The sequence below is a fragment of the Oryx dammah genome, unplaced genomic scaffold, assembly GCF_014754425.2.
Source record: "Oryx dammah isolate SB20612 unplaced genomic scaffold, SCBI_Odam_1.1 HiC_scaffold_21, whole genome shotgun sequence".
NCBI lineage: Eukaryota > Metazoa > Chordata > Mammalia > Artiodactyla > Bovidae > Oryx > Oryx dammah.
This window is the reverse complement of record NW_024070205.1, coordinates 3,705,790-3,733,425: the sequence shown is the minus strand read 5'-3', so window position 1 is coordinate 3,733,425 and position 27,636 is coordinate 3,705,790. Positions and strand designations below refer to the sequence as shown.

General features: G+C 45.9%; 1 pseudogene; it reads left to right on the top strand.

Moving 5' to 3' along the window:
• Positions 1-5,127, top strand: LOC120880067 (annotated as a pseudogene).
• The last annotated feature ends 22,509 nt before the right edge of the window (positions 5,128-27,636 follow it).

Genomic DNA, 27,636 nt, shown 5'->3' with positions numbered 1-27,636 from the left:
ATGAATGGCCCAGGCTTGGGTCCTTGCCCTTGGGCACAAGTGTCCCACTGTGCCTCTTCAGCACGACCCATCACCCCCATAGCACGTCTCTGAGTGATGAGGAAAACTTGAAACTATTCGGGAAGTGCAACAACAACCGTACTTTCAAGTAAGTGAGGTGAAGTGAGAGTCGCTCAGTGTGTCCCACTCTGTGCGACCCCATGGAAGAGTCTGTGGAATTTTCCAGGCCAGAATACTGGAGTGAATAGCCGTTCCCTTCTCCAAGGGGTCTTCCCAACACAGGGATTGAACCCATGTCTCCCGCATTTGTGTCTTCATGCAAAGGTGTATTCTTTACCAGCTGAGCCACCAGGAAGACCTTTCAAGTAAAGGTGGAACAGTTAAAACAGATGATCTCATCATATATTTCCTTTATGCCAGAAAGACATGAGACAGAAAATAGTAACAAATACACTGGTTTCTATCTATCCACTGTTCAGTTCAGTGGCTCAGTCGTGTCCCACTCTTTGCAACCCCATGAATCGCAGCACGCCAGGCCTCCCTGTCCATCACCAACTCCTGGAGCTCACTCAGACTCACCTCCATCGAGTCAGTGATGCCATCAAGCTGTCTCATCCTCTGTCATCCCCTTTTCCTCCTGCCCCCAGTCCCTCCCAGCATCAGAGTCTTTTCCAATGAGTCAACTCTTTGCATGAGGTGGCCAAAGTACTGGAGTTTCAGCTTTAGCATCATTCCTTCCAAAGAAATCCCAGGGTTGATCTCCTTCAGAATGGACTGGTTGGATCTCCTTGCAGTCCAAGGGACTCTCAAGAGTCTTCTCCAACACCACAGTTCAAAAGCATCAATTCTTCGGCACTCAGCCTTCTTCACAGTCCAACTCTCACATCCATACATGACCACAGGAAAAACCATAGCCTTGACTAGACGGACCTTAGTCAGCAAAGTAATATGTCTGCTCTTGAATATGCTATCTAGGTTGGTCATAACTTTCCTTCCAAGGAGTAAGCATCTTTTAATTTCATGGCTGCAGTCCCCATCTGCGGTGATTTTGGAGCCCCCCAAAATAAAGTCTGACACTGTTTCTACTGTTTCCCCATCTATTTCCCATAAAGTGATGGGACCAGATGCCATGATCTTCACTTTCTGAATGTTGAGCTTTAAGCCAACGTTTTCACTCTCCTCTTTCACTTTCATCAAGAGGCTTTTTAGCTCCTCTTCACTTTCTGCCATAAAGGTGGTGTCATCTGCATTATATGAGGTGATTGATATTTCTCCCAGCAATCTTGATTCCAGCTTGTGTTTCTTCCAGTCCAGTGTTTCTCATGATGTACTCTGCATAGAAGTTAAATAAGCAGGGTGACAATATACAGCCTTGATGAACTCCTTTTCCTATTTGGAACCAGTCTGTTGTTCCATGTCCAGGTCTAACTGTTGCTTCCTGACCTGCATACAGATTTCTCAAGAGGCAGATCAGGTGGTCTGGTATTCCCATCTCTTTTAGAATTTTCCACAGTTTATTGTGATCCACACAGTCAAAGGCTTTGGCATAGTCAATAAAGCAGAAATAGATGTTTTTCTGGAACTCTCTTGCTTTTTCCATGATCCAGCTGATGTTGGCAATTTGATCTCTGGTTCCTCTGCCTTTTCTAAAACCAGCTTGAACATCAGGAAGTTCACGGTTCATGTATTGCTGAAGCCTGGCTTGGAGAATTTTGAGTATTACTTTACTAGCATGTGAGATGAGTGCAATTGTGTGGTAGTTTGAGCATTCTTTGGGATTGGAATGAAAACGGACCTTTTCCAGTCCTGTGGCCACTGCTGAGTTTTCCAAACTTGCTGGCATATTGAGTGCAACACTTTCACAGCATCATCTTTCAGGATTTGAAATAGCTCTACTGGAATTCCATCACCTCCACTAGCTTTGTTCGTAGTGATGCTTCCTAAGGCCCACTTGACTTCACATTCCAGGATGTCTGGCTCTAGATGAGTGATCACACCATCGTGATTATATGGGTTGTGAAGATCTTTTTTGCACAGTTCTTCTATGTATTCTTGCCACCTCTTCTTAATATCTTCTGCTTCTGTTAGGTCCAGACCATTTCTGTCCTTTATCGAGCCCATTTTTGCATGAAATGTTCCCTTGGTATCTCTAAATTTTCTTGAAGAGCTCTCTAGTCTTTCCCATTCTTTTGTTTTCCTCTATTTCTTTGCATTGATCACTGAAGAAGGCTTTCTTATCTCGTCTTGCTATTCTTTGGAGCTCTGCATTCAGATGCTTATATCTTTCCTTTTCTCCCTTGTTTTTCCCCTCTCTTCTTTTCACAGCTATTTGTAAGGCCTCCCCAGACAGCCATTTTGCTTTTTTGCATTTCTTTTCCATGGGGATGGTCTTGATCCCTGTCTCCTGTACAATGTCACGAAGCTCATGCCATAGGTCACCATGCACTCTATCTATCAGATCTAGGCCCTTAAATCTATTTCTCACTTCCACTGTATAATCATAAGGGATTTGATTTAGGTCAGACCTGAATGGTCTAGCAGTTTTCCCTACTTTCTTCAATGTAAGTCTGAATTTGGTAATAAGGAGTTCATGATCTGAGCCACAGTCAGCTCCTGGTCTGGTTTTTGTTGACTGTATAGAGCTTCTCCATCTTTGGCTGCAAAGAATATAATCAATCTGATTTCGGTGTTGACCATCTGGTGATGTCCATGTGTAGAGTCTTCTCTTGTGTTGTTGGAAGAGGGTGTTTGCTATGACCAGTGCATTTTCTTGGCAAAACTCTATTAGTCTTTACCCTGCTTCATTCTGCATTCCCAGGCCAAATTTGCCTGTTACTCCAGGTGTTTCTTGACTTCTACTTTTGCATTCCAGCCCCCTATAATGAAAAGGACATCTTTTGGGGGTGTTAGTTCTAGAAGGTCCTGTAGATCTTCATAGAACCGTTCAGCTTCTTCAGCGTTACTGGTTGGGGCATAGACTTGGATTACTGTGATATTGAATGGTTTGCCTTGGAGATGAACAGAGATCATTCTGTCGTTTTTGAGATTGCATCCAAGTACTGCATTTCAGACTGTCTTGTTGACCATGATGGCTACTCCATTTCTTCTAAGGGATTCCTGCCCGCAGTAGTAGATATAATGGTCATCTGAGTTAAATCCACCCATTCCAGTCCATTTTAGTTTGCTGATTCCTAGAATGTCGACATTCACTCTTGCCATCTCTCGTTTGACCACTTCCAATTTGCCTTGATTCATGGACCTGACATTCCAGGTTCCTATGCAATATTGCTCTTTACAGCATCAGACCATGCTTCTATCACCAGTCACATCCACAGCTGGGTATTGTTTTTGCTTTGGCTCCATCCCTTCATTCTTTCTGGAGTTATTTCTCCACTGATCTCCAGTAGCATATTGGGCACATACTGACCTGGGGAGTTCCTCTTTCAGTATCCTATCATTTTGCCTTTTCATACTGTTCATGGGGTTCTCAAGGCAAGAATACTGAAGTGGCTTGGCATTCCCTTCTCCAATGGACCACATCCTGTCAGACCTCTCCACCATGACCCACCCGTCTTGGGTTGCCCCAAATTGATGCTTTTGAACTGTGGTGTTGGAGAAGACTCTTGAGAGTCCCTTGGACTGCAAGGAGATCCAACCAGTCCATTCTGAAGGAGATCAGCCCTGGGATTTCTTTGGAAGGAATGATACTAAAGCTGAAACTCCAGTACTTTGGCCACCTCATGAGAAGAGTTGACTCATTGAAAAAGATTCTGATGCTGGGAGGGATTGGGGGCAGGAGGAGAAGAGGACGACAGAGGATGAGACAGCTGGATGGCATCACTGACTCGATGGAGGTGAGTCTGAGTGAGCTCCAGGAGTTGGTGATGGACAGGGAGGCCTGGAGTGCCACGATTCATGGGGTCGCAAAGAGTCGGACACGGCTGAGCAACTGAACCGAACTGAACTGATGGCTTAGTTTCATTGAGTTAGACAAGGCTGTGGTCCTAGTGTGATTAGATTGACTAGTTTTCTGTGAGTATGGTTTCAGTGTGTCTGCCCTCTGATGCCCTCTTGCAGCACCCACCATCTTACTTGGGTTTCTCTTACCTTGGGCGTGGGGTATCTCTTCACGGCTCCTCCAGCAAAGCGTAGCTGCTGCTCCTTACCTTGGATGAGGGGTATCTCCTCACCGCCACCCTTCCTGACCTTCAATGTGGGATGGCTTCTCTAGGCCCTCCTGTGCCCGTGCAGCCACCACTCCTTGGACATGGGGTGGCTCCTCCTGGCCACCGCCCCTGGCCTCAGTCGCGGGGTGGCTGCTCCCGGCTGTTCCTGCGCCGTCGCAGCCTGGCACTCTCGGCCGCTGCCCCTGACCTCGGACGTGGGGTAACTCCTCTTGGCCGCTGCCCTTTGGGCATGGGGTCCTCCTGGCTTCTGCCCCGACATCGGACGTGGGGTAGCTCCTCTCAGCCATGCTTTGCAGCCGCCTGCGCTTAGTGCACCGGTCGCAGCCACCTGCCCCCATCGCAGGCTCCAGTGTGTGCGATTGCAACTCGGCGACGGTCGGGACCCCAGTGAGATGGGCCTGCTTACTACCTAAAAAGCCCCTTTCATGAGAAATCTATCCACGGTAGACTTCCTTAAAATATGAAAAAGATTCTGTGTATTATTTTCCTTCATTTTATTTTATTAAAAGAGTTACCAAGATGTAGGCTGCTGCTGCTGCTGCTGCTAAGTCGCTTCAGTCGTGTCCGACTCTGTGTGACCCCATAGACGGCAGCCCACCAGGCTCCTCCGTCCGAGGGATTTTCCAAGCAAGAGTACTGGAGTGGGGTGCTTAATTACCAATAAAGTTGTGGTGACAGTACATGGAGAAATTGGTTCTGTTACAGGAATGGTCATGAATTTGCCTGACCTCCAAGAGTATATGGAAGAGGCAATTATGAAGCCCCTTGACCATTAAGTATCTGGGTCTGGACGTGCCATATTTTACAGACATTGTAAGCACAAAAGAAAATGTAGACATTTATACCTGGGAAAACCTCCAGAAATTTCTTCCTGTGGGAGTTCTTTATAAAGTAAAAGTATGAAACCAACCATAATATTGTAGTCTACAAAGGAAAATAGCTCTTAGAGATTAATCCTATAGAAGGATTTCATTTCTACCCATACTTGAAGAAGATCTTTATCCCCTTGAATAATTAAGAAGCCCTGACACGACTGTTGCACCTCTACACTGTGATCTGAGATCACTGTGAGTGAGACCGGTTCTAAAATCTGTAATGTATTCTGAGTACCATCTAAAGAGCCTTCCATCTATTGATTAAAATCATCTAAGGAAAATGTTTTGGTGTAGAATCATTTGAAAGTGAAAGAAATCTGGTTTTGTTCTTCCATTATCTCACTTTTAGTATTCCTTTTTTTCTTGGTATAATGTAAATGGCAAAAATGTTTATAAGACTTACAGTAGGTGAATCTTATAAAAAATAAAATACTGGTGACCACAAAGTCTGGGAACATAGACAATGTAGTGTCTCTTAGTAGACTGGGCTCCCTTGATCACTTCTCAGATATGCTAAAGGTGCAAATTATTCAGGGAAAATTAGACACACAAATCATACGAGACAGTGCGCTGTGAATAGAGGTGCAAGGACCAGTGGGAGTGCTGTTTCAGGGCACACTGTTCACTGCACATTTGCTGACTGAGTTATGAACTGCTAGTGAGGAGTGCTGAACATATCATGGAAGATCAGTAAGCTGCTTATGTGTATTTGTCTATACTTTCATACTTTACAGCTACCTGAACAATTTAAACTCAGAAGACTGAAGAATAATCACCTGTGTTAAACCTGGCCAAAATAATCAACATGAAAAGGATATATTATCCTGTAAAGTATCTCTTATGTTCAGTTTTTCCTAGTTAATCCCATTTTGTTCTGATTACTAATTTTACCTGCTTTAAGTTGACAAAACAACAACAAAAAAAAGAAACCTACCAAGGAGACAAAAGACCTCTACTCTGAAAACTAGAAGATGCTAATGGTGGAAACTCAAGCTGACACACAGCTGAAAAGACAGAGCGTGTACTTGGATGGGGAGAAGCACTGAGGCTGAGATGCCTGCACTACCTAGAGCAACCAAGGCAACCCATATCTAATGACCAGTGGCATTGCTTATTCCACAAAACTAGAACACAAAACATTTACATTTGTGTGGAAACATAAAACAAAAACCAACTAGCCAAAACAGTCTTGTGAAAGAAAAATGGAGCTGGAGGAATTGCACTCCCCGACTTCAGACTATACCACAAAGCTGCGGTAATAAAAACAGCTTGGTAATGGCACAAAAACAGAAATATAGATCAATGGAACAGGATAAAAGTCCAGAAACAAACCCATACACCTAAGGTCAATTAATCTGCAACAAAGGAAGCAATAATATATACAGTGGAGAAAAGACAGTCTTTTGCACAAGTGGCACTGGGGAAAGTAGAATGGTACACCCGTGGTGGATTCATGTCAATGTATGGCAAAGCCAATACAGAATTGTAAAGTAAAATTAAAAAAAAAAAAAAGAAAATAGACAAAAAAAAAAAAAAAGAAAGAAATGGATCTGGAACAGTCTCTAGCACCACATCCCCAGATAAACTCAAAAGTGGTTAAAGACCTAAAATTAAGACCAGGTAGTAAAAAGTCTTACAGGAAAACCCAGGCAGAAGACTCTTTGCTATAAATCACAGCAATATCTTTCTAGATACTGCTCCTAGTGTAATGGAAATAAAAACAAAAATAAACCAGTGGAGCCTAAACAAGCTTAAATGTGTTGGCACAGCAAAGGAAACCATAAACAGAAAGGAAAAACAATCTATAGGTTGGAAGAAAATATTTTTAAATGAGGCTATGGACAAAACCATAATTTCCAAAATATACAAATGGCCCAACTCAATGACAGAAAGACAAGATGACCCAATCAAAAAATGCACAGAAGACCTATGTAGGTATTTCTCTAAAGAAGATATATAGATGGCCAACAGGTACATAAAGAAATGCTCAACATTACTAATACTAGAGAAATGCAAATAAAAGCTACAGTGAGGTTCTCACCCTCACACTGGTCAGAATGGCCGTCATTGAAAAGTCTACAAATAAATGCTGGCAAGGGTATGGAGAAAGGGAAACCCTCCTACACTGTCAGTGGCGGTGCAGATTGGTTTAGCCACCGTGGAAAACAGAATGGAGCTTTCTCAAAACCTACAAACAGAGCTACCGTGTCATCCAGCAATCACACTCCTGGGCATATATCCAGATGAAACTATAACTCAGAGAGATACAAGGACACCCATGCAGCTCTTTTCACAATAGCCAAGACATGGGAAAAACCTGTTTTCATCCATCAACTGATGAATCAATAAAGCAGACGTGGTTCATATATACTATGGAATACTACTCAGCCATGACAAAGGATGAAATGATGCCATTTGTAGCAACATGGATAGACCTAGAAATTACCATACATAGGGAAGTAAGCCAGACAGAGAAAGACAAATATCATACAATTTTACTTATATGTGGAATCTAAAAAGCAGTGTACAAATGAACTCATTTCTGAAACAGAAACCAACTCACAGAGTAGAAACAAACTAAAGGTTACCAAAGGGGAAGCAGATATGACAGATAAATTAGGAGTTTAGAATTAATGTATACACTCTACCATATATAAAATAGTTAACCAAAAAGGACCTACTACTGTACCATATGGGAAACTATAGTCAATATTTTGCAATAACCTGTAAGGGAATGGAATCTAATATAAAGAGAGAGATTGCTGAATCCTAACCACTAGACTACCAGGGGTTGGAATCTGATTAAGAATATATATATGTAAAAATGTATGTATAACTGTCTCACTGTGCTGTATGCCTGAAACATGCATTGAAAATCACCTATACTTCAATTAAAGCATAAACTCATACAATGTACCATGTGTAGTGTAAACTCTAAAAAAGAAGAAAAGAAATTTTAAAGCAACCTTTAAATTTAAATATAACAGAAATTATTACCCAACAATCAATCCATATATAAATATATATAAGCTAACCAAAATCAGGCAAGCAGGATGATTTATTTAAATTGAAAATTTTCCCACAATAGTTTCTGCAAATGTGTTCTCGCCATAATATTTCTATTAGGTATGCAGATGTCCTGCCATCAAATATTTCCCCTCAACAATCTATTCATTTAGTGCAGCAAATATCCCAAGAAAGTTGTTCCCACTTCTCAGAATATTAGTTACTCTTGTTTGTTAGTGTTCTGTTATTTTCTGTAAAGTTAACATTTCACCTCTGTGCTAATATTTATTCATCTAAGAATGTGCATGAGCCAGATCATGAAACTCCTGTTGTTATTTTCTCGAGCAGACGTCCTTCTTTCTTTCTCCCACAGATCAGGGTATGGATCTTTCTTCTGCTGCTGTCTGCAAAATTCCCTCCCCGTAGGCACTTCACACCAGCACTGTAGCAAGATTGGCACATGATGCAAATCGACTTTTCTGAAGTTCTTCTGATATATATATATTTTTAAAAAAACAGAATACACTGCTTATAGTGATACACTATTTCACAAGCAATATATCCTAAATTAAGAAGCCGCAGTCTTCCAGGGACTTCCCTAGTGGTCCAATGGTTAAGACTCCATGCTTCCAATGCAGGGGGCCTTGGTCTGATCCCTGGTCAGGGAGCTAAGAGCCTGCATGCAAAGAGCACAGTTTGAAGAAAAACAAAAACAAGAAAAGCAGCCATGGTCTTTTACAAGTGAAATTCCTACAGTGTAGGGAGCCCCAGAGCAGGGAAAAGGCCTCCGACCCTCACTAGCCAGAAACATACATACCAACACATCCAACCAGCAGGCCATCAAATTAAAGTTGTTTAAACCCAAATATTGTCTGGAAGGGGAAGCCTAGACTTTCTCTCCCGCCTCCGCCACTATCCAAGTCTGGACCACATCACCCATCACCCAAGTCTCCCTACTGATCCACCTGGCCCACGGTTTTCCACGCAACAGTCAGTGTGAACTATTTATCACAGAACTCACAGCACGTCACTTTCTCTGCTCAAAATCCTTCAGTATCGTCCTGTCGCCCACAAAATAAATCCGAATTCCACCGCGGCCTGGGAAGGCCTCTGAGTCTTTCTCCCATGCACTCTGCCGCGGCCGCACTGAGGTTCTTCTGTTTCTATAAGGCGCCTGTCCAGGCCCCTCCGGAGCTCACAGTCTCTGTTTTGACAGAAGGAAACTTCTCCCCTTTTCTACCATCAGCTCCTTCACATCATTTAGGCATCAGTTCAAGCTCTCTCTTGAAGACGCTGTCACGGACCACCCTAGAGGATGTCACAGCCCGTCACCCGGGCATCCCGACCTTAATAACAGTCACTTCCCTTTTACCCTCTTTACTTCTTTAAAGCTTGTATCACATTCTGGGGACTTCTCCGGTAGTCCTGTGGTTAAGAATCTGCCTTGCAATGCAGGGGACAAGGGTTTGATTCCTGGCTGGGGAACGAAGATCCCATGTGTCTCGGAGCAACTAGAGCGCACGTGAGCGGTGAGCCACAACTAGAGGGTCCACCTGCTGCAGCTGAAATATCCCGCATAACACAGCGAAGATTCCATGTGCCACGACTAAGGCCTGGCGCAACCAAATTTTAAAAAAGAATGTAACACATTCTGGAATCATCTCAATCTTCCTTGCTTGTTGTGATGCAAGTGAGTGCAGGCCTTAGCCTGGGCGTGCCCCAGGAGCTGTTAGAGATAACCCCCCTTAGACACAGGGGACTTTTTCTAGGTGATCAGATGGAATGAGACCAAGAGACTGGGAAGGCTGCAGGAAGAAAGTAGGAGCAGACAACACGCAGTGCTCCCTGCAGCTCATCCCCACCGCGACGATCTGGGCCAGAGAACGCACCCCTGGGATCGCCCTCCTGGGGGGCGGCAGAGGGTTTGGGCCCTGGCCTGCAACGCCAGCTCCCTCACTTTCCAGCCATGCTCGCCTGGGGACCAGGCCTCCTTCACTTGCACGGGAGAGGCGCACGGGACAGGCAGTGAGAATCAAACATGGATGCTGAGACCGCACGCTGGAGAAGCTGGCTGGCCAGCGGCGGCTGAGGAGGCGGTAGCCGGGAGGTAAGAGTGTCCAGTGCAGAGGGCTCACCAGAGGACTTTTCTCCTTGCTAAAGCTTCATGGTCCAGACAGAATCTGAACACTCGGTTACTGTGGGATGAGGGGTTTTCATTTTACTAATAAAAAGGAATTGGCTAAGTGGAATTCTTCACTGAAAAGTGAGGGCTGAGGAAGGGTGGTGACCCACCCACAGAAGACACGATGGAGCAGAAGGGGTCAGGGGAAAGTACAAGGAAAAACACCTCTTGGCGGTTTTGCCGAAAGCTGGGGTTGTTCAGTCACTGAGTCATGTCTGACTCTGCGGTCCCACGCACTGTAGCCCGCCAGGCTCCTCTGCCCATGGGATTTCCCAGCAGGAATACTGGAGTGGTTGCCATTCCCTTCTCCAGGGGATCTTCCCAACCCAGGGATCGAACCTGGGTCTCCCATGTCGCAGGCGGATTCTTTACCCACTGAGCCACCGGGGAAGCCGAAGCGTAAGTCAGTCATTTGTTGTATTCTTTGTTGCTCCTTGTGGTTTGCTGACGGGGATTCTCAGCAGAAACAACTTGAAGAAAGTCTGTTAGCGTGCATGTTGGATGCAGCCCTTGACGAATGAATAAATGACCTGGAAATGGAGAAAAGGGGGCCTTAGCAGCACCGCAAGGGTGAGGGAGAGGTTGACAAGAAAGCCCACAAAGTCCTCCTTCAGCATCCAGGACGATGTCTGTTCACTGTGGTCAAGGAGATAGAAGATGGAGGTACTTACATTTAATTTGTATTCAGTGGGGGACATTCTAAGTTCCAGACATGATGCTTAGATATATCCCCTATATTTGTTTCTTTCTTTTTGCAAGTTGCCATCTTTACTTCATTAAGTGGCTGTTAATATTATCTCCTGCCAGCTCAGATGGTAAAGAATCCACCTGCAATGTAGGAGACCCAGGTTTGATCCCTGGGTCAGGAAGATCCCCTGGAGAAGGATATGATAACCCACTCTAGTATTGTTGCCTGGGAAATTCCATGGGCAGAGAAGCCCGGTGGGCTACAGTCCATGGAGTTGCAAAGAGTCGGACGTGACTTAGTGATTAACACACTTGCGCTTTTCAATATATCTCCATTTTAAACAAGATTAGACAAATTAATCTCAAATGTTGACTTGTTCAAGGTCACACAGCCCAGAAGTAGTGGAAGAAAATAACCTCCTGTCCACAATATACTCAAATATTTGTGTGAAAAATCAGTAAATGAGAAAAATGCTGGACAAGAAAAAGAATGGGATTGGGGAAAGAATATTGAGATGTTGAAAAAACTCAAGGGAAGTGGTTCATTTAAAAGAATCATGACTGGAAAGAACTGGTTCTGCCTGAAAGCTGACTTACAAATTGGATGAGCATCAATTTCAAGTCACATCCTACTCCAGCAAGATGGTGAAAACAAGTACAATTCTCTACTGTCCTACCTATTACAGCAGTGTCGTTTCAGAGTTTGTTGGCTTTGTTTTGTGAGTTGTCAAGTATCTAGGGAAGGACTGATTTATCCTAATGCTTAAAAACAAGCAGAATGTATTTTTAAAAAATCAAATACAAATGGGCTATGGTGTAGAAACCTAGACGTATGTATGAATGCTATTTGACATAATCACCTGAATGCCGCAATTTCAGGCTGCACTGTGTTCACGTTTCTGGAGAAGGAAATGGCAACCCACTCCAGTATCCTTGCCTGGAGAATCCCATGGATGGAGGAGCCTGGTGGGCTGCAGTCCATGATGGGGTCGCAGAGAGTCAGACACGACTGAGCACGCACGCACTTGCTCACGTTTCAGAGTAATTGCGCCTTAATCTTAACCTTAGCAGCATTTAGAAACACACCTTGAAAAGGACACAACCGCCTCATAATTTCACTCGCCAACACAAAGGCAATTTAAGGAAATTCAGGGAAGTAGGAGGTATGACAGGAATATTCTGGGTTTGGGCTGTCACATTCATTTCCCTCCTAACTCTCAGTCGTGCGGCAGATACTGCCATTTGGGACGGGCGTCCTGCTGCACACGCCCCATCATAACGAGGCAGTAATGAGACAAATTAGGTGCAAATCTCATCAGTGGGGTTTTCCCTGCTTCTCTTGATTTGTCAAAACACTTTCTCGTGGAAAGGCACCGACGGAAACAACCGTTTTCCCCTCTGTGACCTAGACAGCACGCTTTGGGCTGGGTGCTGGCCCACAGAGCCCAAGAATCCCTTGACTATAAAGCCCTTGGCAATTCTCCTGTAGTTCTGAGAGCCAATCTCTTTCTACCCCGTTTCACTCTGTGCTCCGCGCCAGGCTCTCTTCCAGTTAAGGATTGAAAGCGCGCTCTTATGTACACAAAAATCAGGTTTATATCTTTGTACCGGAAAATGAAGCAATTATTTCGCCTTCCAATAGATCCCGCGTCCTCGGCGTTGGCACTGGAGCTACCCACTGTTGTCAGCAAGGCGGGGACGCCAGTGGAAGGTTCATTAAACAGAGCCCCGCTGACTCTGACCATTGATCCAGCAGCCAGCACAGGTGCTTCCGGCCTCAGCGCTTCCCCCGCCCCTCACCCCAGGGACGACCAATCAGAGGGGACGGCCCTCATGCCAGCGCTTTAAGAGGCAGAGAGCAGTTTGATTTCAATTGCCAACCTGTCCCCAGCTTGGGAAATCAGATTTCAATCTCCCGAGGGCAAAAAGGACGTGTCACTTGCGCGCGCGCGTGTGTGTGGTGCCTTCTCCTAGGCTAAACCACAGGAATTCACCTGGTAACTTACAAATGAGGAATTCAGAAAGAACTCACTCTGAAGAGGCTTTAGTCTTCTTTAGACATACCTTTATACCCTGAGACCTAGGATTACACATCAATGCCAGGGCTGTAAAATGAGCGTGCTTAAATTTGATCCGAGTCCTTACAGAAAACCGTGTCCCCCTTTTTGTGTGTGCCTTTGGTGACAAAGTTTGATTTTTTAAAAACCTCTTTCTGCTAAATCATCGATGCCATTTTCTCCAACTTGATGCTGTGAGACTCTGGAAATGATTAGAAATCTAGAAACTAACCTTACTGTGGTATATATCCAGGACACCCTTGCTCCCTCTGCCTTCTACACTGTACGGTTTTCTCTTAAATACATCTTCTGCCAATTAGCTAATGATGTGCCTTTTGGTTCCACAGGTGTGACCACTTTAACAACAGCGATGTGCCAGCTCCCCGACTTCAGCAGGTGGACCCTCTTCTCTGTGTCTGTATTGAACTGATCATATGATGAGACTTTCCATTTTCAGGGTATATTATTCCACAGTTAAAGGACAGATTCTTTCAATTCTCCCCACCCTCTCCTTCCCCACTGTGTCCACAATACATTCTCTACGTCTCCCTCTCTGTTCCTGCCTGCAAATAGGCTCATCTGTACTTTTTATTTTTCCTTTGTCTATGGAGTTCTCCAGGCAAGAATGCTGGAATGGATTGCTATTCCTTTCTCCAGGGGATCGTCTCAGCCCAGGAATCGTCAAGCCTGGGTCTCCCGCACTGCAGGCAGATCCTTTACTGTGAGCTACCAGGGAAGCCTCCTAGAGTCCATATATATGAGTTAATATATGATGCTTGTTTTTCTCTTTCTGACTTCCGTCACTCTGTATGATAGACTCTAGGTTCATCCACATCATTACAAATGACCCAGTTTCATTCCTTTTCATGGTAGGATGAACTGAGAGAGAGAAGTGTGTGTGATGTGTGTGTGTGTGTGTGTGTGATGTGTGTGTGTGTGGTGTGTGTGTGTGTGTGTTTAGCTGATTCACATTGGTTTACAGAAGAAACTAATGCAGCATTGTAAAGCAATTATATTAAAAAGGAAACAAAGAATCTAGCAATTCTTTAACACTATTCATTTTAAAACACCAAGCATGCATTACTGTTCAAAACCCTTGTCTCTCTGTGTTGTAAATAAACCCAAAGTCACTCTAATTATAGAAGGAATAGCAATGATATATAGCACAGGGAACTATGCTCAATATTTTGTAAAAACCTATAAAGGAAAAGACCCAAAAAAGAATATACGTGTATAACTGAATCACTTTGCTGTACACTTGAAACACACCACTGAAAATTAACTATACTTCAATTTATAAAAAAAAATGATACATAATTCAGCAGTTCTTTGAGGAATTCTTTTCCTTCCCCATCACCACCCCACCTCCGCTGCCACATACTGGTTCCCCCGTGGGCACTAAGCATTTTTAAAATCCAAACTAATGAAAACATGGAATTGTATGTATTTAACATTCTATGTGATGTTGTACATCCTATCTCCCACGTAATTTGAGTCATTCACCTATTTCATGAGAAGAGATTAAACCTTGTCATTTTTCTAACTCTGCACCTAACTATTCAGTGATTTTTAAAGTCCTCACTCTTGATAATATACACACTATTTAAATAATTCTTGGGCTTCTATTAAGATTTTTATATTTTAAATCATAAATGACTGTCCTTTGATTAAACTAGAACAGGGTCTATAAAATGACTTGGAAGAGTGGCCCACAGAATATTGTGGTTTTTCTAGAAGTTCCCAGTATCTATACAGTTTTATCTTAGTGCTGGCTATGAAGATGAAAGACCATGTTGTGTCAATGGTCCGTGCATTACAAGGCTCACCCTGAGAAAATTCCCCTGTGCCCTGCTAACAGAAGACCAGATTAATAACAGGAAGCACAGCCAAGAATTACAGGGTGACTTCATGCCTCCAAAGTTATTCTTTTCTGTGACTTTAGTTTACATTAATCACTTAGGCTGGTGACTCTCAACCAAGAAGATTTTGTCCCCTTCCCCCCGGGACACTGTCAATATCTGGACACGTTGCCTAGGAGTAATGATGAGCGGGAGGAGGGTGCTGCAGACACCCAGTGGATGACATCCAGAGACGCTGCTAATGTTACAAGGCACGGGTCAGCCCCAGGTGTCAGTAACACAGAGGTCGAGAGATCTCAGGAACACTGGAGAGATAGCATGAAACAGGGGAAAGTGGGAACTAAGCTGGCTTCCTACACGAAGACTGTGGCCATGAAAATTATCAGACTGAGAGCTGTTAGTTATATGATGTAGAATAATTGTCCTTAAAAGTGTTCTTTCACTGAAGTCAAACAGAGGCTCATTCTCTAAGTCTGCATGTATAAGGAGCCCTCCTCCCTTCCTGACTCATCGTGTAGATTAGGGTGCATTTCTACAAGGAGACATGGTGTAGTTGAGAATCCAAAAGGGAAAGTTATAGATGATACAGGTGAGAATGCAAAGAAAGAAATTTTTTTTTTGGTCTTCCAAGCTAAGTCAATAGCATAAGCAATAATAGTTTTGCCCCCTTGTAACTTGCCTTTCATTCCTGTGAGATACTGGTGACAACCAAAAATGAGCATATCTCATTTCTTCAGAAATGGCACCCCTTTAATAACGGATACATGTTAAGTTCAAATACAAAATATAATTTTGAAGTCAAATAATAAAAAATGTGCTTCATTTCTTGAGATGTTTGTGACCTGCAAATCCGTTAGTCAACATGTTGTAAGTTTATATATGTAAGGCCAGACCCTGGGGCCATGACGGGCCGCCCCTTCTTCCCCCACCCCAAACGGAAGGAGCTTCCCAGATCCCGGGGACCAAGGACAGCACATTTCGCCAGCTAAAGCCGCCCCACCCCAGCCACGTAGAAGGACCTATCAGCCCGCGACGCCTCGGCCTGGCGACCTATCCGAACCCCGTCCATTAACCTGACCATCCCTCGCAAGGAACGTATATAAGCCACCTCCAACACGGTCTGGGAGCGGACTTCCTCGACCTGCCTCGTTCGGGTCCGGGAACCCCGCCCAGGAGCGCTTTGCCATTAAAAACCCTGTTAGACACTTTTTTGGTGCCCTCGTCGTCCTTTTACCTAACAATATATAGTTACATTTCTGTGTAGTAGTGAAACTGAGCAGGACTCTATGGTCTTTGCCCCGCATGCCCTTTGTCTGTGGAAAAGCCTTGGGTGCTCGTGCTCAGGTGCATCTGACGCTTGGCCACCCCACGGACGGGAGCCAGCCAGGCTCCGCTGTCCATGGGACTTCCCAAGCACGAATGCTGGAGCGGGTTGCCATTTCCTCCTCCAGGGAGTCTTCCTGACCCAGGGATTGAAACCATGTCTCCAGCATCGGCAGGAGGATTCTTTATTACTGAGCCACCTCGGAAGCCCCAGAAAAACTTTAGCCAAAGGATAAGTTTAATCAGAGAAGTGAGAAAATGCAGAAACAAAGGGAAGGAGTCAAAGGAGACCAGGGAATAATACAGTCATTAAGCAAAGTCAAGGCCTTTAGTTCCTTCTCAAGGGCTACAGATAACCTTCTGAGCCATATCCTGTGAGCTGGCGTACAGGTACCAAGACTCCACCAGGTGGAAGAAGTTAACTACATAATGACAGACTGTAGCCGAGACGTTAGCTGCCACAATTCCGAGAAATGGCCCCAAGAAATGGAAAAAAAAACCAACAACCCTGGAACTGAAGACTAACTGGACCTGAAACAATCAAGAAGACGCTGGTCAGACCTTCTATGACCAATTTGAAGATGACTGTCAGAGCTGACTGTGCTGTTTCTGCATGTAACCCCCTCCTTCTGTCTATAAAAGCTGTTGCCCACTGGGGCGGGTAGGTGGGAGGAGAGGGTCGTCAGCCTTTGGCATCCGCCCTCCCCCACCCCCCTGCCAGTTGCCAGCATCCTAAATAAAGCAAACTTTCCTTTCCACCAACCTGGCCTCTTTAATGGCTTCTGAGCAGACAGCAGCCAGACCCCACTTTCAGTTACAGTAGTTCATGAGTAACCAATTTTACGAAACTAGGCAGAAGTTGTCAGCCTTCTGTATTTAATTCCAGTCACTTGTTCTTATTACCTTCTCCAAGTTACTTGGATATTCATCCCCTCTGTCAGTTTTTGCTAATATTGTAGAGCTGCTTGACCCTTTTAAAAAGTAGTTTCTGAGCGCTACTCCATCTCAGTAGTCATAAGTTACTTACGCATATACGTTATATTTCTATCAAGCACATGTTTTCATTAGAAAAACTGATTTAGAAACTTTTTCTGATTCAGAGTATGGTTTGCAGAGTTAATATAGTAGAAGGTGAATGGCTGTAACAAGACCTCTTATTACACTTGTTCTATAGATTTGAGCTGGTTGACGATTCTAACTCCTAGTTTGTAAGTGAGCCTCATTAGGGCAGAAATTAGGTTCACTTTGTATATACTGTTGTAGCTTTGATATTTAGCTCAGTGCTGGCCCAAGACGGGACTCTATAAATATTTATATTCATGTGTTGTTCCTCTTGGGTTTTCCAGGTGGCTCAGGAGGTAAGGAGTCCACCTGCCCAGCAGGAGATGCAGGTTTGATCCCTGGGTCAGGAAGATCCCCCGGAGGAGAAAAAGGCAATCCACTGCGGTATCCTTGCCTGGAGAACCCTATGGACAGAGGGGCCTGGCAGGCTACAGTCCATGGGGTCACGAAGGGAGAGACCCGACCGAGCAGCTGAACACGCGTGCAGGCATTGTCGCTGCTAGAACAACGTATCTCAGATCTCATGACTTAAACACAAACGCATTACCTTACAGGCCTGCAGGTTGCAAGCCAGTCCTGCATGAGTCTAGTTGGTCGAACATCAAGTCTGGGCAGGGCTGTGTTCCTTCTGCAGGCTCTGGGGGAAACCCTTCTGGACTTTCCTGCTTCTGGGACCCCCACAAGCCCCCTTTCCTCCAGCGTCAATCTAGCCAGGTGCGTGACGTCTGTCTCTGCTTTTAAAGCCTCATGTGATTAGATTGTGTTCACCTGGATAAGCCAGGCAACTCCCTCATCCCAAGATTCTGGATCCTAATTGCACCCGCAGTCTCTTTTGAGGACTTTTTACCACCGAGCCACCTGGGAAGTCCCCTCTTTTGCCAAATAAAGTAACATATTCACAGGCTCCTAGGATGAGGGTATAGACATCGTTGGAAACCTACCACAGTATCTGTTAAATAAAAAGGACCTCTAGGACCATCTCATTACTTTCCAGTTCCAAATCCACTCATCTGCTTCTAACCCCGTGTCGAGCCCCGCCGGCACCTCACCAGGCACAGCCCCTTCCAGCGGGCACTGAGGCCATTCCCCCAAGAGTCCCTCGCCTTGGCTGACCTGGCTCCTCCTCCCTCGGATCCCCTTGCTCTCTGTTCTTATCTTGTCACCGGGTCTCAGGGCTACCAGCTGTCATCATCCCCAGTGGACGGGAACGAAGGAACATCTTCCCAGGCGACCTGTGGAGAAGTGGGGGAAAAGACACCAAGGGAAAGCAAAGCCTCTCTGCCCTGAGCTGTGCCTGGCATGGGCACACCACAGCCGGCTCGCTGGCGTCCACCGCACACTGCTGTCAATGTTTATTCACGGCCCAGTGGAGCCCTGGCAAGACCCCGTGCTGCATCAGGGTCAGAACCAAGTTACAAACACAAAAAGGTGCTTCAAGCTTAATAAAGAGATCCTCTTGGGTTTGATTCATCCTTTCCTGACAGTATATTTGGTTTTCCTGAACCGAGCAGATCACAAGCAACAGATTTTGCTGTTTGGTGCTGGAAGCAAGTACAATGGCAAAAGCAAGCAATGATAGTTTATCTGGCCTTTCAAAAACGTTGAATGGACACAGATATGTTTTAAGTTCTGTTTCAGGTGCTGAGGATATGGAAGTAAGAAGAAACCCAGAGACACTTTCTAAGCTTTCTTTTTGATATGGAACATCTTAAAAGTCTTTATGGACTCTGTTACAATATTGCTTCTGTTTTATGTTTGGGTTTTTTTTTGGCCACTGCACATATGGGATCTTAACTCCCCCACCAGGGATCAAACCCACAGCCTCTGCACTGGAAGGCAAAGTCCTAACCACTGGACTGCCAGGAAAGTCCCCTGAAAGACACGGGGACTAACGGTCTGACTTATTAGAAAGAAGTAAAGTTTGCAGAATGCAAGTAGCAAAATGCCAAGAGCACAGCCACTAGACAAGGTTGGCAAGCTGGCGGCTGGAGGTGGCTTCTGTGTCCATTAAGTCACTGTGTACTGTTGTCAAGGAAAAGTAGCCATTATTCTACGTACTGTTTCTCAGTAATAGCAAAGCACATGTTACTGAGCAGTGCATCAGCCACCTGGAACTGTCCTAGGCACTTGTATTTCTCACAACGACACCACAAGGTTGTTACTATTATTATCATTTTACACGTGGGAAAATTGAGAAGGGCTTACAGAAAGGTTAAATGTCACGCCTCCCAGGAACAGATGGGGAGTGGCAGGGACAGGATTTAGAACCCAGACATTCTACACTTCAGGCAACACTGTAAGGAAATGTGTACTGTTTCCAAAAATGTCACATAATGTGGTTAGAATAAAAGAGGGACATCATTACTTTCTGATAATTCATAGAGCTATATATCCCTAGGGTGAGTGTGCTTTTCTGTAGATATTAACAGTGTGCTTTAGGCTTCTCTGGTGGTGCAGAGGTTAAAGCGTCTGCCTGCAATGTGGGAGACCTGGGTTTGATCCCTGGGTTGGGAAGATCCCCTGGAGAAGGAAATGGTAACCCACTCCAGTATTCTTGCCTGGAGAATCCCATGGATGGAGGAGCTTGGTGGGCTACAGTCCACGGGTCGCAAAGAGTCGGACACGACTGAGTGACTTCACTTTCACTTTCACTTTTTAAAAGATGAATATCATGGTGTCTCAAAGACCTCTCAAACACCTCTAAATTCTCTGTAATTTTATAGAAAAATGTATTTTCCTGCTGGTGCTATTGGGCTGTATTTATAGATAAATGGGGCAGAACTGGGGAGAGCACAGAGAGAGGTTGGTGTCTGTGAGGAAGACGTGGGAGCTTCCAGGAGGAAAGAGACCCCAAAGGAATTATGCTCTTTTATTTATTTTCCATGTTTCTGTTGCTTTGACATCTGGGGTCTTGCTGACCCTGGAGAGACTGCCCTTCCCAGGTTCAGACAGTTCCTAAAGACACCACATGACTCCCCTGCTGGCAACACTTTCATATGCAAAGTAACCAACCCAGCACCCACTCCCAGCTGCTTCTTTATCAGGCTCTTCCAGAATGCGTGCTCAATCCTGTCTGACTCTATGACCCCGTGGACCATAGCCGGACAGGCTCCTCTGTCCGTGGGCGTTCCCAGGCAAGAATACTGGACTGGGCTACCATTCCCTACTCCGGGGCCTCTTCCCCACCCAGGGAAGGAACCTGTGTCTATTGCATCTTCTGCACTGGCAGGCGGATTCTTTACCACCGATCCACCAGGGATTGCTGGAGCGCTACACCCGAGTTCACTGACATTATTCTGATTTCATCCTGCTCCGGGCTTCCCAGGTGGCACTAGTGGTAAAGAATCTGCCTCCAATGCAGGAGATGCATCCCCAGAGTAGGAACTGGTAACCCACTCCAGTATTCTCATCTGGAACATCCCATGGCCAGAGGCTGGCGGGGTACAGTCCATGGTGTTGCAAAGAGGTGGGCACGACTGAGTGACTGAGCCTGCATGCACGTGCACACACACACACACACACACACACACACACACACACTCACAATCCTGCTCAACTGCTCACCGTACCTCTTTTCTTTCCTGAAAGTGAAAGTCGCTCAGTTGTGTGCGACTTTGTGACTCCATGGACTATAAAGTCCATGGAATTCTCCAGGCCAGAATACTGGAGTGGGTAGCCTATCCCTTCTCCAGGGGATCTTCCCATCCCAGGGATCAAACCCAGGTCTCCCGAATTGCAGGCGGATTCTTTACCAGCTGAGGCACCAGGGAAGCCCAAGAATACTGGAGTGGGTAGCCTATCCCTTCTCCAGTGGATCTTCTCAACCCAGGGATCAAACTGGGGTCTCCTGCATTGCAGGAGGATTCTTTACCTACTCAGTTCCTGAAAGAGCTGCAATAAAGGTTCTTGCCCAGGAGCCCCCCTGGTTGACTCCAGGGATTCCCTTGTGGTCCACGGTGTGACCCCTTCCCATGGGAACTGTGAGCAACAAGCCACCCTCCAATGACAGCTGTGTCCTGATCTGTCCGTCTCACCCTACTTGAATAAGGATAGAACCTATATTTTAAAACATACCCTCTTCTGAAGAGGAAAATAAAGGGGTCTGGGAGGAAACTTACCCTTTGTTCACTATTTCCACACATATTTTGCTAACTTGTGATACACTTGAGTGAGCAAGTTTCCTCTACATTTAACATCAAAAGATTGAAGACCCATTATGGACAAGTGAGTTCTAGACACTATGGACATTCCAAAAATGGATAAGTCAGGGCTTTTGTTGGTAAAGATTCTTTTTCAACCATGGGTGATAACATCATACACTGATAATATACACTGGGCTTCCCTGATAGCCCAGTTGGTGAAGAATCTGCCTGCAGTGCAGGAGACCCCGGATCAATTCCTGGGTCAGGAAGATCCGCTGGAGAAGAGATAGGCTACCCGCCCCAGTATTCCGGGGCTTCCCTTGTTGCTCAGCTGGTAAATACACTACAAGGAAGACAACGTGAGCTATAAGACTCTGGACGCTTAGAAGGAGGCAGATGACAACGGAAACTTGTTAGGGCGGCCAAGAAAGATTCTGTGAAAGAGCTTCATGGGTTATGGGCTAAATTCTCCTGTACTGAAGAATGAAATGAAAGGGGAATAAGGACACATGTAATATATATTCAATATTGAATATAAGGGCAGGTGTTTTTTTGCAGGAAGTGTCCTGTCTTTACACCCAAGAAGCATGCTCGCCTCTGTCTACAGTATACTGGTACAGAACTGTGGCCCCCTGACCCCAGTTTTAGTAGACAATTAACTTAAGGGTAAACTCAAGTATTGGGTTGGCCAAAACATTCATTTGGGTTTTCCATAACATCTTACAGAAAAACCGAAACAAATGTTTTGGGCAACTGTATGGATCACAACAGACTGTGGGAAATTCTGAAAGAGATGGGAATACCAGACCACCTGACCTACCTCTTGAGAAACCTCTATGCAGGTCAGGAAGCAATAGGTAAAACTGGACATGGAACAACAGACTGGTTCCAAATAGGAAAAGGAGTACGTCAAGGCTGTATCTTGTCACCCTGCTTATTTAACTTATATGCAGAGTACATCATGAGAAACGCTGGGCTGGAAGAAGCACAAGCTGGAATCAAGATTGCCAGGAGAAATATCAATAACCTCAGATATGCAGATAACACCACCCTTATGGCAGAAAGTAAAGAAGAACTAAAGAGCCTCTTGATGAAAGTGAAAGAAGAGAGTGAAAAAGTTGGCTTAAAGCTCAATATTCAGAAAACTAAGATCATGACATCTGGTCCCATCACTTCATGGCAAATAGATGGGGAAACAGTGGCAACAGTGTCAGACTTTATTTTTTGGGGCTCCAAAATCAGTGCAGATGGTGACTGCAGCCATGAAATTAAAAGACACTTGCTCCTTGGAAGAAAAGTTATGACCAACCTAGACAGCATATATTTAAAAGCAGAGATATTACTTTGCCAACAAAGGTTCATCTAGTCAAAGCTATGGTTTTTCCAGTAATCATGTATGGATATGAGAGTTGGACTATAAAGAAAGCTGAGTGCCAAAGAATTGGTGCTTTTGGACTGTGGCATTGGAGAAGACTCTTGAGAGTCCCTTGGACAGCATGGAGATCTAACCAGTCCATCCTAAAGGAAATCAGTCCTGAATATTCATTGGAAGGACTGATGCTGAAGCTGAAACTCCAATACTTCGGCCACCTGATGCGAAGAACTGACTCATTGGAAAAGACCCTCATGCTGGGAGGGATTGGGGGCAGGAGGAGAAGGGGATGACAGAGGATGAGATGGTTGGATGGCATCACTGACTTAATGCACATGAGTTTGAGTAAACTCCAGGAGCTGGTGATGGACAGGGAGGCCTGGCATGCTGCTGTCCATGGGGTCACAAAGAGTCAGAAACAACTGAGCAACTGAACTGAACTGAACTGAAAATATATTTATTTATTTATTTTCAAAGAACGGACCTTCAGATCAGATTTGATGTTTTGTTTTCAATAACCAGGAGGGAGATTTTGACTTAAAGCAGAATCCTACAGAAGAGAAAGCTTAGTTTTTAAGCAGTAGCCATTTGCTTGGCTCTATTCAGAAGTTCCCAGTGGCCTCAGGCTGGCAGAGTACACAGCAGCCATCAAAAATGATTGCTTATGTGGTCCAAGAGCCTGACAACACAGAGAAATAGAAATTCCTGCTAGAAGATGCTATCTTCCCAAACCTGGAAGAGCCACAGATTTGCTGGCGAGCAAGGGCTGCTGTCGCAGGCTCTGTCCTGCGATCGGCCGTCACAGGGCTCCGGGCTCGCCTTCCTTCCAGGTGGGGGTGTCACAACCCATGAGGACACCCCCCTGGCCGCGCGGCGAGCCGAGCCATCGCGTCGTCAGCCACGGGGAACAGAGGCAGAGATCACAAAGCTTGGGGAGAAAGACACGCTTTTCTACCCGCCCGCCTCCCCTCTGCACCCGCCTGCCTCCCCTCTGCCGTTACAGCCAGCGCGGAAAGAGGGGTTTGAAGTGACGGCATACCAAATCGCAATCAACAAACAGAAGAAACCTTTATTGATTTCCTTATTCTTTGAAGAGCTAAGAAGCGGGTACGGGAAACTGTGAACAGCATTATCCCAGGGCTCAGTGAGGCAGCTCTCGAAGCAGAACCGGGCAGACGAGGGAATTTACAGATCACCGGCTGCCCAGAGAGCACGGCTTTGCGTAAGCTGAGCGAAGAGGCACTCACCCCTTGCCTTGCAGGGTAGGGGCCTAGGAGGTACCTGAGTTCTTCTTTGATTCTCTCACCCATTTGTGTCTGAGTTGCCATGCTGGCCACTGGCATCCCCCCCGCCCCTTTAACATGCAGGTACTGTATTATTTATTGTGTCTCATTTTGGCCGCGCTGGGCCCTGGTTGTGGCCTGCGCTTTCTCTAGTTGCAGCACTGCGGGGCTTCTCTAGTTGCAGCTGGGCACTTAGACTCCCTGACCAGGGATCAAACACATGTCCTCTGCATCGGAAGGCATATTCTCTATCCACATGCCCTGGACCCCCAGGGAAGTCCTGGGACTGGCATTCTGAACAACAGCCCTCAAGCCAAAGTCAACCTCCCCTGATTACTAATCTCACTGTTTTTTTTGCATCCGGGTCTCCACAACGAATCCATACACTTAGATGAGATCAAGGGGTTTGGCAAATCCTCCACTACAGATTATATACATTTTTCTGAAGCATGGAGAATTTTGTGGTGATGAATCTCACTAATGTAAATCCTTCAGATTCACAAATGTAATCCATAAATAAGTTAATTTGTATCATTTTTAAGATTCCGCTTGTAAGTGATATGAGACTTGTCCTTCTCACAGATGTCACAATTGCATCGGAAGGCATCATTAGGGGACAGGATCTGAGCAGAGTTGGCCCTAGGAGGTCAGTCCTGCATTTTACTCAGCTAAGAATGGCTGACCTCTGGAATTCCAGCTTCATAAATTGCACTTTACAGGACTGTCAACAATTGTCTTCAAACCTACTCCAAAAGGCCTCTAAAGTTGAAATGCTATATTTCATTTCTGACACTTAATCTATGAGGATGTCTGTAGAGAGCTATTATGCCTTTAAAATAATTTACGCACGTTCTAACGATGGGGTCCATACCAAGGGTGCTATCAGAAAGCGTTGCGCTTTACAAATAGGTTCAATAGGTAGGTTAGATGCAAACTTTGTTAGGAGTTACTGGAGAACTAGAGTTTAAAAAAAAGTAAGCAGTTTATTCCAGTAGTTAATAATACGCTCTGAGTGCCACTCATACATGAATGCCACCCTTTTTATCATCAGCTAAACATTTCTCATGGGAAAGACAGGTTAAGAACCTGCCTGTTAATGCAGGAGTCTAAGGGACACGGGTTTGATCCCTGGGTTGGGAAGATCCCTGGAGAAGGAAATGACAACCCCCTCCAGGAATTTTGCCTGGAAAATCCCATGGACAGAGGAGCCTGGAGAGCTACAGTCCATGGGGTCACAAAGGGTCAAGCATGACCGAGTTCATACACATACACAAGCTTGACTTTTTTTCCTTTCTCTGCTACCTAGAGCTCTGTGACTCCCTGAGTCTCAAGTTTCCTCATTGCAAAAGTAGAGATTTAAAAAATCAAGCTAGTTCAGGTTTGATTGCAAGGGGGAAAAAAGCCCTTTCACATAGTACCTTTTGTACTGATAGCAAAGCTAGAAATTTACTTGCTTTCAAGATAAGTCGGCAGGAATAGAGATGCGGACGTTAAGAGAGTGGATGTGTGGACACAGGTGGGGAGGGAGGGGAGGGCGGGCTGGGAGGCTGGGGCTGACGAGTGTGCACTGTCTGGTGTGAAATGGACAGCTCGTCGGGAGCTGCTGTAGCCCAGGGAGGCCAGCGCAGTGCTCTGGGATGACCCGGAGGGTGGGGTGGGGGAGGAGACGGAGGGAGGCTCCCAAGGGAGGGGGTGTATGGACACAGCTCATTCGCTTTGTCCAACGGCAGAAACCAATGTAACTTTGTAAAGCAACTATATTCTAGCTGAAAATAAAATAATAACTGACAAGGAGCTACTGTATAGCACAGGGAGCTCTGCTTAATATTCTGTAACAACCCAAAAAGGAAAAGAACTTGTAAAAGAATAGACAAACGTATAGGTATAACTGAGTCACTGGGCTGTATCACAGCATTGTTAATCTAACCTGTGCCTGCGTGCTGAGTCACCTCAGTCGTGTCCAACTCTTTATGACCCCACGGACTGTAGCCCGCCAGGCTCCCCTGTCCATGGGATTGTCTAGACAGGAATCCTGGAGTGGGTTGCCGTTTCCTCCTCCGGGGGATCTTCCTGACCCAGGGATCGAACCTGTGTCTCCTGCACTGCAGGCAGATTCTTGACCTCTGAGCCACTGCTGAAGCCCTACTATAAAATAATAAGTTAGAGAAAGACATGTAACAAGTGCTCTGAGTGTACAGAAGAAGCAGCTCGCTCGGACCCGGCAGGTGGCTCACAACACTGGGAGAGTCAGGAGGGCAACCCCCAGCTCGCTCCGCCCTCTCTTTCCTAGCCGTCTCCACGCTCTGCCACCTGAGCTGGAGTCAGGAGGAGGAGTGTTGCCTCCTGGTGAGCACACACGTCTCACCTGAAAGCCTCTCGACTCTTAGGCGCCTGTTTTCCTCCAGCATGCGTCCCTCCCCCCCACCCTAATATGGTGCCGATAACTTTCTGATCACACCTCCAAGAGTTGGAATATTATTTGTCCACGCTTTTGGACAATTTAGTTTTTAGTGATATCAGGTACATTTGAGGGTAGTTATCTAATTATTTTTCTTTGATTATGAGCTATACTACTTGGTAGAAATACTCTGCATGTAGCTTCTGGTTGGGCTTCCCTGGTGAGCCCCAGGGAAGCTGACCCCAGCTCAGCTGGTAAAGCATCCACCTACCATGCAGGAGACCCCTGTTCAGTCCCTGAGTTGGGAAGATTCCCTGGAGGAGGGCACGGCAACCCACTCCAGCATTGGTGCCTGGAGGGTCCGCATAGGAAGAGGAGCCTAGCAGGCTCTAGTCCATGGGGTCACAAAGAGTCGGACATGACTGAGTGGCTAACCATAGCACAGCTTCTGGTTAAAATCAGAATGAAGATTTTGTTTCTCTTTCGCTACTTACATACTTTATGTGAGGGGCATTTAGGATGTATTCGAATCACAAGGCAACCTGTGGCTCTGTGTTTTCACAGCATAACCACAGATGGGTTGGCACGTGAGTCTAGGAGTATTGCTGGGTGTCATTTCTATGCCAGCACGGCCGGCGGTAACCTGACTGAATGGTGGTGACAGAGACCCACGCGAACACAGCCCACTGACCCCAAACTAAGTCAACTCCCAGCTCCACGTCGTCTCAGCTGCATCCCAGCACCACCCCACCTGAGAGAAGATGTGACCAGAGGGACGCTGGCCTGGAGAGAGACGCTGGTCTCGAGAGACACTTCAGTTACAATGTTTTACTTTTGTGAGTTAGGAAAAAGGCACACCCAGGGATGATGTCAGTAGACTATTGAGCCCCCTTCTCAGGCTTTGGAGACTTCAGCCTTCTTAGTTTCATGAAAAACATGCCCCGGGTGCTAGACATCCAGTCCCGACTGCCAGGGGGCCCCGCAGCAGCGAGCCCACGCCTCCTGTTAGAGCCTTGGAGAGCTGATTCCAGCCACCGCCCCCCTCCCCGCCTCCCCGCCCCCTCCCTGCCTGGTGCCCGCCTCCTGCCCTGTAGCTCACGGTCCCTGCTGATGGACCGTCTTCTCAGGGGGGTTCCTGCAGGACTAGGAAAGCCTCCTTCCGCCCACCTGACTGCGGGACACTCCCCCCGAGACTCTGGGGGT